General features: G+C 40.4%; 1 protein-coding gene across 6 annotated transcripts in view; it reads left to right on the forward strand.

The window, feature by feature from the left end:
* The window catches only part of LOC133556373 (multiple C2 and transmembrane domain-containing protein 1-like), a 439,257-nt gene that overhangs the window by 127,739 nt on the left and 299,463 nt on the right, over positions 1-12,055 (forward strand). The window lies entirely within an intron of this gene.

Consider the following 12,055-nt stretch of genomic DNA (forward strand, 5'->3'; position numbering starts at 1 on the left):
TTTCACTTCACAGGTGTGCTTGAAGCTCATCGAGAGAATGCCAAGAGTGTGCAAAGCACCAATCAGAGCAAAGGGTTGCTATTTTGAAGAAGTTAAAATATAAAACAGGTTTTCAGTTATTTCCCCATTTTTTGTTAAGTACGCACATAACTCCACATTAGACTTAGACTTAGACTTCCTTTTAATGTCATTCAAATTTGAACTTTACAGTACAGATAACAACACAATTATGTTTCATTAGGTTGTTGTAGTGCAGGATAAAAGAGCAATAAGGTGCAGATATAAATAAATAAATGACTGTACAGAAAATATATTGCATTTTTGTCTATGCCTCCATGTTTATGGATGTATGTTATACTATATATATATATATATATGTATGTAGGTTTATATATATATGTATATGTATACATATATATATGTATATATATATATATATATGGTTTGTTCATATGTAAATATATATATATATATATATATATCCATCCATTTTCTACCGCTTATTCCCTTTCGGGGTCACGGGGGGCGCTGGCGCCTATCTCAGCTACAATCGCGTGGAAGGCAGGGTACACCCTGGACAAGTCGCCACCTCATCGCAGGGCCAACACAGATAGACAGACAACATTCACACTCACATTCACACACTAGGGCCAATTTAGTGTTGCCAATTAACCTATCCCCAGGTGCATGTCTTTGGAAGTGGGAGGAGGCCGGAGTACCCGGAGGGAACCCACGCATTCACGGGGAGGACATGCAAACTCCACACAGAAAGATCCCGAGCCTGGATTTGAACCCAGGACTGCAGAAACTTCGTATTGTGAGGCAGACGCACTAACCCCTCTGCCACCGTGAAGCCCTATATATATATATATATATATATATATATATATATATATATATATATATATATATATATTTACATATGAACAAACCATATGGTTGTTCTGTGTCGTGTTTGTGTCTCCTCTCAATTGCTCTGTTTATTGCAGTTCTGAGTGTTGCTGAGTCAGGTTTGGTTTTGGAATTGGATTGCATTGTTATGGTATTGCTGTGTAGTGGTCTGTTGGATTGATAAAAAAAACATGTTTTCTTAAAATGAGAATCGATTCTGAATCGTACATCGTATTCGAATCAATTTTTTCCCCACACCACTAATATATATGTATATATACCAGGAGTGTAACGGTACACAAACAATTCTGTTCGGTATGTACCTCGGTTTAGAGGTCACGGTTCCGTTCATTTCCGGTACAGTAAGAAAACAACAAAATATTAATCTTTTGGTTATTTATTTACCAAATTTGTAAACAATGGCTTTATCCTTTTAACATTGGGAACACTATAATAATTCTGTCCATGTTAATCCACATCAAACTGCCTCAAACTTTTCTTCTACACATAAAAAGTGCAAGATTAAACAGTTTCAAGTCAACTCATCAGGCTGAATTTATTACAGAATTTAGGAAGCCTGTAGTTGATTTATATTATGTAAATGTTATATTTTTATCAACATGTGATAGCAGGGACCCTGCCATTCAAACTAGGCTGCTACATTACTAATGATTAATGTAACTATGCTGAAAAAATAGTACAACAGCTATAGGAGAGACTGTTCATCCCTGAACACCATGGAGTTCATGTAGGCTTAATGATGCACTTACATTATTATATCACTAGCATACACACACACACATGCACGCACGCATGCACGCACGCACACACACACGGATGCACGTACGCACGCACGCACGCACACAAACACACACACACACACACACACGCACACACACACACACACACACACACACACACACACACACACACTCACACACACACACACACACACCGCACAATGAGCTAACACACACACCTCAAATTGAGCTAACGTTATGCTAAAAGTTAATTAGCCTTCACCTCAAGCCACGACTGCGAGCGAGCTGAGCTGCAGTTTGTTTCTAGAACGTCATCTAGAACGTTGACTGGGAGGTGTTTATTATAATTTGGGTAGAGTCCGCTGCTCACCTGCTAAACACCTATCTGCTCGACGCTGAAGCGCTGACTACATGCGCTGTGAATACGCACTGCTGATTGGTTGTTACCGCTCTGAATACGCCCCGCTGATTGGCTGTTACCGCTATATATGTAACCAATCAGATGGTTGTGTGGGTGGGACAATGCTGGGTGCTCTGTGGAAGACAGAGACAGAGACAGAACGGAGTGGAGCAGCTTGTTAAGACTGTAGCTTATCAATCAATCAATCAATGTTTACTTATATAGCCCTAAATCACTAGTGTCTCAAAGGGCTGCACAAACCACCACGACATCCTCGGTAGGCCCACATAAGGGCAAGGAAAACTCACACCCAGTGGGACATCGGTGACAATAATGATCCAGTGGGACGTCTGTGACAATAATGATTATGAGAACCTTAGAGAGGAGGAAAGCAATGGATGTCGAGCGGGTCTAACATGATACTGTGAAAGTTCAATCCACAATGGATCCAACACAGTCGCGAGAGTCCAGTCCAAAGCGGGTCCAACTCAGCAGCGAGAGTCCCGTTCACAGCGGAGCCAGCAGGAAACCATCCCAAGCGGAGGCGGATCAGCAGCGCAGAGATGTCCCCAGCCGATACACAGGCAAGCAGTACATGGCCACCGGATCGGACCGGACCCCCTCCACAGGGGAGAGTGGGACATAGAAGAAAAAGAAAAGAAACAGCAGATCAACTGGTCTAAAAAGGGAGTCTATTTAAAGGCTACAGTATACAAATGAGTTTTAAGGTGAGACTTAAATGCTTCTACTGAGGTGGCATCTCGAACTGTTACCGGGAGGGCATTCCAGAGTACTGGAGCCCGAACGGAAAACGCTCTATAGCCCGCAGACTTTTTTTGGGCTTTGGGAATCACTAACAAGCCGGAGTCCTTTGAACGCAGATTTCTTGCCGGGACATATGGTACAATACAATCGGCAAGATAGGATGGAGCTAGACCGTGTAGTATTTTATACGTAAGTAGTAAAACCTTAAAGTCACATCTTAAGTGCACAGGAAGCCAGTGCAGGTGAGCCAGTACAGGCGTAATGTGATCAAACTTTCTTGTTCTTGTCAAAAGTCTAGCAGCCGCATTTTGTACCAACTGTAATCTTTTAATGCTAGACATGGGGAGACCCGAAAATAATACGTTACAGTAGTCGAGGCGAGACGTAACAAACGCATGGATAATGATCTCAGCGTCTTTAGTGGACAGAATGGAGCGAATCTTAGCGATATTACGGAGATGAAAGAAGGCCGTTTTAGTAACGCTTTTAATGTGTGCCTCAAAGGAGAGAGTTGGGTCGAAGATAATACCCAGATTCTTTACCGTGTCGCCTTGTTTAATTGTTTGGTTGTCAAATGTTATAGTTGTATTATTAAATAGAGTTCGGTGTCTAGCAGGACCGATAATCAGCATTTCCGTTTTTTTGGCGTTGAGTTGCAAAAAGTTAGCGGACATCCATTGTTTAATTTCATTAAGACACACCTCCAGCTGACTACAATCCGGCGTGTTGGTCAGCTTTAGGGGCATGTAGAGTTGGGTGTCATCAGCATAACAGTGAAAGCTAACACCGTATTTGCGTATGATGTCACCTAGCGGCTGCATGTAGATGCTGAAGAGTGCAGGGCCAAGGACCGAACCCTGGGGAACTCCACACGTTACCTTAACGTAGTCCGAGGTCACATTGTTATGGGAGACACACTGCATCCTATCAGTAAGATAAGAGTTAAACCAAGACAGGGCTAAGTCTGACATACCAATTCGTGTTTTGATACGTTCTAATAAAATATTATGATCGACGGTATCGAAAGCAGCGCTAAGATCGAGGAGCAGCAACATAGATGACGCATCAGAATCCATCGTTAGCAATAGATCATTAGTCATTTTTGTGAGGGCTGTCTCCGTCGAGTGATTTGCCCTGAAACCGGATTGAAAGGTTTCACATAGATTGTTAGACGCTAAGTGTTCATTTAACTGCTCCGCAACAATTTTTTCGAGGATTTTTGAAATAAAGGGAAGGTGAGACACCGGTCGGTAGTTTACCATGAGGTCAGGATCGAGGTTAGGTCTTTTAAGAAGAGGATGAATAACCGCTTTTTTGAATGCTAGGGGAACAGTGCCCGAGGAAAGTGATAAGTTTATAATATTTAGCACTGATGGACCTAATAATACAAAGAGCTCCTTGATCAGTTTCCCAGGAAGAGGGTCAAGTAAACATGTTGTTTGTTTTATTCCATTTACACGTTGTAACAATTCCTCTAATGTTATTTCCTCAAAACGAGAGAAACTATTTTGGAGGGCAGTATCCGCCGTATATACAATCGTGTCAGTGTTAATAGAATCCCGTTGTAGCTGGGACGCATTGTCTTTAATCTCCTTTCTAATGACTTCAATTTTCTTACTAAAGAATTGCATAAAGTCATCAGCTGAGTGGGTGGAGCTACTGGAAGGAGTCCCTTGTTGGGTTAGCGATGCTACCGTACTAAACAAAAATTTAGGATCGTTTTTATTACGGTGGATGAGATTTGAGTAATAATTAGCTTTAGCTAAGGTAAGCATGCGTTTATAAGTTATTAAACCATCACTAAATGCTTGATGGTGCACCTCAAGTTTAGTCGTGCGCCATTTGCGTTCCAGCTTTCTGCATAATAATTTCTGAGCTCTAGTTTCTTCTGTAAACCACGGGGTGCGCTTTTTTGGAGCCTTTTTTAACTTTAGCGGTGCTATGTTATCAATGGTTTCGCGCAGGGCGTCGTTAAAGTTGTTAGTGAGGTTATCAATAGAGCCCACATACTTTGGGAATGGTGCCATTACCGAGGGCAGTAGGTCAGCAAGAGTTGTCGTTGTGGCCGTATTAATGTTGCGGCTGCTATAGCAGTTATTATTATTATTAGTTTGACGGACATGCGTCTGAACCTCGAATTTTATAAGGTAATGATCGGACAATACTTTAGTATACGGGAGTATCATAACTTTGGAAGCGGTGATACCCCTGACAAGCACTAGGTCTATCGTATTACAGTTGCGATGCGTGGGTTCATTTATTATTTGTGTGAGACCACAGCTATCAATTATAGTCTGGAGCGCTACGCACGGTGGGTCCGATGGGGTATTCATATGGATATTAAAGTGTGTCACTAGATCAGCAACGAACTCTGAGAATTCATTGATAAAGTCCGAACAGGGCCCTGGGGGGCGGTAGATAACAGCCAGGTGTAGAGGCAGCGGTGTGACAGACCTCATAGTAAGCACCTCAAACGATTTATATTTATTATTTATGTTAGGACTAAGGTTAAAGTTTTCGTTGTATATTAGTGCGACCCCCCCACCCCTTTTAAGCGGACGGGCAATATGCGCATGTGTAAAGTTAGGAGGACATGCCTCATTTAGCGCAAAAAAGTCGTTTGGTTTAAGCCAGGTTTCACTGAGACCGATGACGTTAAGATTGTTGTCTCTGATAATATCATTAACTAACAACAGTTTGGGAGACAATGATCTTATGTTTAAAAAACCTATATTATAGGTAGTGGGCTGTTTTAGGGAATTTTTGATCAAATTATCTGTAGTAGCAATATTAATAATGTTGTGTTTATTATGCCCAGTGCATTCAGTATAATTACGACCATATCTAGGAATTGATACGACGGGAATGTTCCGATTGTTTGATTGTTGCTTTGATAAACTGCACGCATCATGGTTAGCCTCCTCAGTAACGGGGATTTTCCGATTGTTTGTTTGTTGCTTTGATTAACTGCCCGCATCATAGTTAGCCACCTCAGTAAAACACATGTCCAACTCTGAAACACTCAAAGCAGAAAAAACTTGTTCTAATTTAACTGACTCCTTACCCAGACCAGTAGTCTCGCATCCTTTATTTAAATCCGTCTTCAGGGTGGAGGGAAGTGGTGTTCTGTGGGGATTAGCCTTCTGCTTTGTTTTTAGCCCCGCTCGACATCCGCGTTTCCGATCACACCGCTGGTGTCTGCTCCGTAGACGGCCCCCGCTGCTACTAGACTCCGCTGCTTCACAGGCCGCTGGATGTAGCCGCCGACGTATCCCCATGCTAGTTAGCATGTTTAGCACGCCCGCGTCTATCAGTCCAAAACGGCCCGATATGTCCATATCCAGAAGTGTCTGGCGGTCGTACGTGATCACGGAGTGACCACGATGCGAGCCAGCCATGAAGTCTGCAGAACTGTCCGGCATTTCCGCCAAATGTTCCATCTTTAGCAAGAGCACCGCAGTGTCGCAGCCCGTCCGGGCGCCGCCATCTTGCCACCAGCTTAGGCGGCTACTTTATATGTTCGTGTAGAAACTTGTTCGGTACACCTCCGACTCAACCGGAACCCCCGTACCGAAACGGTTCAATACAAATATACGTACCGTTACACCCCAAATATATATATGTATATATATATATATATATATATATATATATATGTATATAGGTGTTAAAAAAATCAATTTCTCAATGAACCACAATTTTTTGTAACGATTCTTAATCGTTTTCAAAAAATTATTTTTTATTTTTTATTTTTTTTTACTGATTTATTTTTTTATTTAACCTGTCGTGTCCAGCCAGCCAGGGCAATCATATTGTTTATGTATATGATCTATATCTGCTGTACAGATATTACTTTAGAAAAGAGAAGTATGGGATACTTCTCTTGTTGAATTTCATTCAACAAAACCAGTTTTCTTCACACACAGAAGTACTAAAAATGGGAAAGTTTGGGTATGGGTTCCCAGGTACAGGGAATTGGTACCGTAGTGTTTCAAATGTGTTATTGCTAATACGTATCCACAATAATTCGGATAACAGTTTTTTAAATTCCCTTTTTCTACTTTATTGAGTGATGGATAGGTCTTAAATAGCAGGAAGGTAAAACCAGATGTAGCAATGGTATTCAGGTTTTATCATCTCAGTGTCATTTTGACAGAATGCACAAGTGGACGACCCTGCTCTTACCCAATAAAGTTGTTGAAGCAGCACATTAGAGACAGAGTGAGACAAGCTGTGTAGGCCCAAATGATATGAGCCACAATTTGAATATGTTGTGTACGTTAATAGAACAGATCAAGTGATGGAATGTACATGCTGTCCTGTTAATTCAATGCCATGTTGCTGCAGTCGTCCTGGACTCTCTCAGGAGTGGATGTTATAGGATTGTTCCATGCACTCATCCTTCTCGGCAGCCTTAGTTAGTCAGCTATGGAATGGTGAAGGGATGTGATGTCGAACTGAGGTAGTTTGCTACAGAAGGTCATTTAGTATTAGTACTTATTGATTCACTAAAAGCCACTGTATGAATTATTAATGATTTAAATTGTTTTTGGTGTGGTCTGCAGAACATTTAAAAGGTGTTTTACTATGTAAACATACATTTTTTTTTAGTTTTTTCAACTTGAATCAACCTATTAGATGGGTATGCTACACGCAATATTTTTACACTTTTACCATGTGGTGCTATTGATACCGTACAACCATTTTCATTCATGCAACAATATAATATTAAAGATTAAACCAGCACTTTTAAATAGCATTTTGATTACCACAGTAATCCCAGAAATACCTCTTTCCCCCTGTCTGTCATCACTGCTATTAATTCACTATATTTTATGCACAAAGGATAAAGGTGCATCTATAAATATTAATGGCTAAATCTCCCAATTTACCAAGATCCTAAATAACAAGTACTAAACAGGGTTTGCAAACTGAAAAATTACATGTACTAATGGGCGTGTTGTGGGTTAAAGTCTGCATGTGTAATCGATAACGAGCAAAAGTGGTGCAGACTTGCATATTTAAATGAGGATTTTCAGTCTATGTCATGTCATCGTGCTCCAACCTGTTGTGTTTTGCTATTTTGTGGAACATGCAGCACACAACTATAACCTGAAATAGAGAAGCGCTCATCTGGTGCGATCTCCAACGGAAGCATCTTTTAGCTTGCCAAAAGTGCTCCCTGGGAGACGCCAAGTCACAGAAAAATGGAGTGTTGAAAGAACTTATTTAATGGAAATACGGTATATTTATGAATGTTTGCTTGCTCCAAATCAGCCCTTAAAAGGGCATATTATGATTTGTTTCCCTTCATTTAAAACACTTTCTTGTGGTGTAAATAACATGTATGGATGGTTCTTTGGTCAAAATGTTGCATAGATTATGTTTGGCAGACCATCTTCCAGCCGCTTTCTGACTGTCTCTTTAAGATGCCTCATTTTTGTGGATGGCCTTATTTACGTCCCTCCACTTCGACCGCGTCTTCTCCCCGCCCACTTTGTTGTAGTTTTTAGTGCTTCCATGTGCAGACTATTGACAGATGCAAGACTCCAACTGAACGCTACTTTGTATTAGAAATGGCAACAGCGGAAGATGGATGTGCATGTACGAGCCAGTCTGCCCCACAACAAAAAGAGGATAGAGAAAACGAAGGATCTTATTGACAATAGTGTTGGACTACAATGGTGGACTTGTGCAAATCTCGTCGGGTAAAACTTCATCATTCATGGAGATATTTGCTGACGTCACCAACGCGGCAAGTTCCAAGCGGCTCGTTTCGAGGAAGTATGAAGGAAGGCAAGATTGTTCCATGAATATGTTCGCCTTGGTTTGATTTCACATTTTCGGGACTTTTGCAGATCCCAAACACACAAAAAATTTACCAAATAGGTAAGAAAAGTTGGTTTTGGTTCTGTGTAGCCCACTTCGACGGATATCTTTCTTTTATGTCTGAAATAGATTTGCAAAAAATTAGTTCAAATGCCCAATTTTCTAGTTGTGCACAAATTTCAAATGATTTAGAAAAATTGTTATTTATCCGCTTTTTCATTTTGGGCCTAAAAACGTATATTGAAAAAACGAGTCATTATTTCATTTTTTTAGTCTTTGTTACACTTAGAAAAACGGATGTCCAGGATGTACACAGGTACCTTTCCTTCATTGTATTTCGAATTCTTTAATGCAAATCAAAAAAACACATTTCAGGCCATTTTTTTCTATTTTCATAATTGAAATAAAAGTTGAACAATTATTTAGTGACACTTTTTCAAAACGACAATAGGACTACTGTAGAACAAAGGTGCTAGTTATGCTAAAAACATGCTAAACGCAAAAGAAAAGCTGTGCATTTTTGCATTTTGGATTAACAAAATTCTATTCTTGTGTTTATCTGAAAAAATAAAAATCCATAAAAAGAAAACAGCACAAAATCCAATTGTATTACAATATTTTAATGAAAATCAACCCTTTTTATGTTTGTTTTAAAATCTGCCATATATAATAAAAATAGAAAAACGGTCCTAATTTAGTTTTTTGATTTGCGTTTAAGAATTGGAAATAGAATGAACGGAAGGTACACGGACCTACACAGACTGTTTTGCACAATAGGTCCCTTTTAGGTTATTCATCAGATCAGAGATGGAATGACCAAATAGTAGATAAATTGACTCTTTTTCATTTCTGACAGCCCAAAAAGCGCACAAAAGATTATCTCTGTCCTTCATTTCAATTGCACCAAAAACCACTTTCTTGCCACATTGATCGCAGCGCAGCCGTTTGTGCATAGCTGTGCCAGTTTGCATGGGCCCTCATAACCTCCAAATGTTAAATATTGATGCAAAACACAGTTTTAGGTTTGATAAGTCACATTGTGAGCGCTAAATCTTCTCCTCCTGCTATTTTGGGTATTCTAATCTGCATATATTCTTCATACACGCTAAATGGATTGCATGAGATATTTCGCTCATTTAAGAGACGAAATCCCTCTAAACACAACCCTGGGTATGGGAGGATGTAACAAACAGTGAGAGACAAGATACTTGACATTAAAGTCAGTGTGTCATCCTCCCACAAACCGTGTTCTTTCTCGAGTTCCCCTAATGCAAGCCACAAGATTTTACCGGGAAATCATCTGGCATTTGTAGCAGCATAGTGCCTATTAGTGATACACGCTCATTTTAGAGTAAAGCCCGATGCATGAATGTGTGTACAGTGTTGGACTGTAGGATGACTTGCTTTGTCCAATATGTCCTATTTCACCCCTTGCATTCTGGGTAATAGGATACCCCTAGTGCTGCAGCCATCTGTCATTCCTGTCAGTACCACAAGTGCACTGGCACACACATACACGCACGCACGCACGCACACACACACACAAACACACACACAAACACACACACAAACACACACACACACACACACTGTTGTAACCACCCACAGTATGAGTGAGAGGCATTGCGGGGTGTGTATGCATGGAAGAGCGTTTTATGGGTAGTAACATGCTGGTCTGCTCGTGTCCTGCTATATTTATACCTGTTCTACTGAGAAGAGTCATATCTGCCACATATTTAGACATGCACCTCTGATTATCCTTAGTGGCACAACATTGAAGCGCGAGCACTTTAAGTGACATTATTTTAGTCACCTTTTTGTTTAGCCGCCTTTGCACGTAATAATCATGTTCAATACCCATGACCTCTAACATAACAAGTGTTCTTGTGGACAGACTGACAAAAATATCACACACAGACTCCCAAAATCTTCCCAGAAAAGTGCAAACTCGTTGGTGTAATGGCCAAGTGTATCAATATCGTATTTTCCAGACCATAGGGCGCACCGGATTATAAGATGCACTGCTGATGAATGGTCTATTTTTTATCTTTTTTCATGTATTATGTGCACCACATTGAAGGAGTCATTTTATTATAATTATTTTCTAAATGTATAACACTTCCTAGTGGTCTACATAACATGTAATGGTGGTTCTTTGGTCAACATATTGCATAGATTATGTTTTACAGATCATCTTTCTGACAGGTGCTTCCGGATGCCCCGATTTGTGGGCGGTCTTATTTACGTGCTTCTCCTTCGGCAGCGTCTTCTCCCCGTCATCTTTGTTGTAGTAGTGTAGCGTGCAAGGACGGGAGTGGAAGAGGTGTCAAAAGATGGAGCTAACTGTTTTAATAACATTCAGACTTTACTTAAATTAATAACGGAGCAGCATCTCCTCATCTGGAAACAAGTGTGTCCCTTGGAAAAACGTCAGACTGGTCTGAGTGAATAATGTAAACTCACTACACTGGTATGTTTTAGCGCTCTCATGGCGGGTTTACTGACAGATATAAGTAAGAACTTTACACTACTTTATATTAGAAATGGCAAAAACGGAGGATGAATGTCACATAACAAGTTGATAGAGAAAAAGAAGAAGCTTATCGGCTACGGTGTCAGCACGGACTAATTTTTTCAGGATTAATGCAGATCCCAGATACAGATCAGCAGGTACGAGAAGGTAAGAAAAGTTGCTTTTCCATAATATTTCGAAAGGCTTACCTTATACACACACCATAAAAATAGGAAGTTGATCCATCACTTCGTTATGTTTGTTGGATACACAGTACTGTATAGTACTTTATATTGTGTTCAAAGTGTACAAACCTTCACTAAACTAGAGACTCTTGTTGAGGCTGGAACCCATCATTCATATTAACATTGTTTTTTATGGAAAAATGTGCTTCACTGTGCAAACTTTTCAATTTTCAAACCCTCTTCAAGAACCAATTAAGTTTTTAAATTGAGGTTCCTCTGTATATGGCCTAGATATTTGGCCTGATCAATGGCCTTGTGGTTAGTGTCCGCCCTGAGATTGGTAGGTTGTGAGTTCAAACTAGGCCAAGTCATACCAAAGACTATAAAAATGGGACCCATTACCTCCCTGCTTGGCACTCAGCATCAATGGTTGGAATTGGGGGTTAAATCACCATAAATGATTCCCGGGCACGGCCACCACTGCTGCTCACTGTTCCCCTCACCTCCCAGGGGGTGGAACAAAGGCATGAGTCAAATGCAGAGGGGGATTTCACCATACCTAGTGTTTGTGTGACTATCAGTGTTACTTTAACTTTAACTTGTATATATACAAGGGCTGCACAATTCAGCAGAAAATGTAAATCAGGTTTTTCTTGACGAGAATTGAGATCACGATTCTCTAAGACCATTTTATCGAGACGCAATCAAACAC

This window comes from Nerophis ophidion, linkage group LG07, assembly GCF_033978795.1.
Source record: "Nerophis ophidion isolate RoL-2023_Sa linkage group LG07, RoL_Noph_v1.0, whole genome shotgun sequence".
Taxonomy (NCBI): Eukaryota; Metazoa; Chordata; class Actinopteri; order Syngnathiformes; family Syngnathidae; genus Nerophis; species Nerophis ophidion.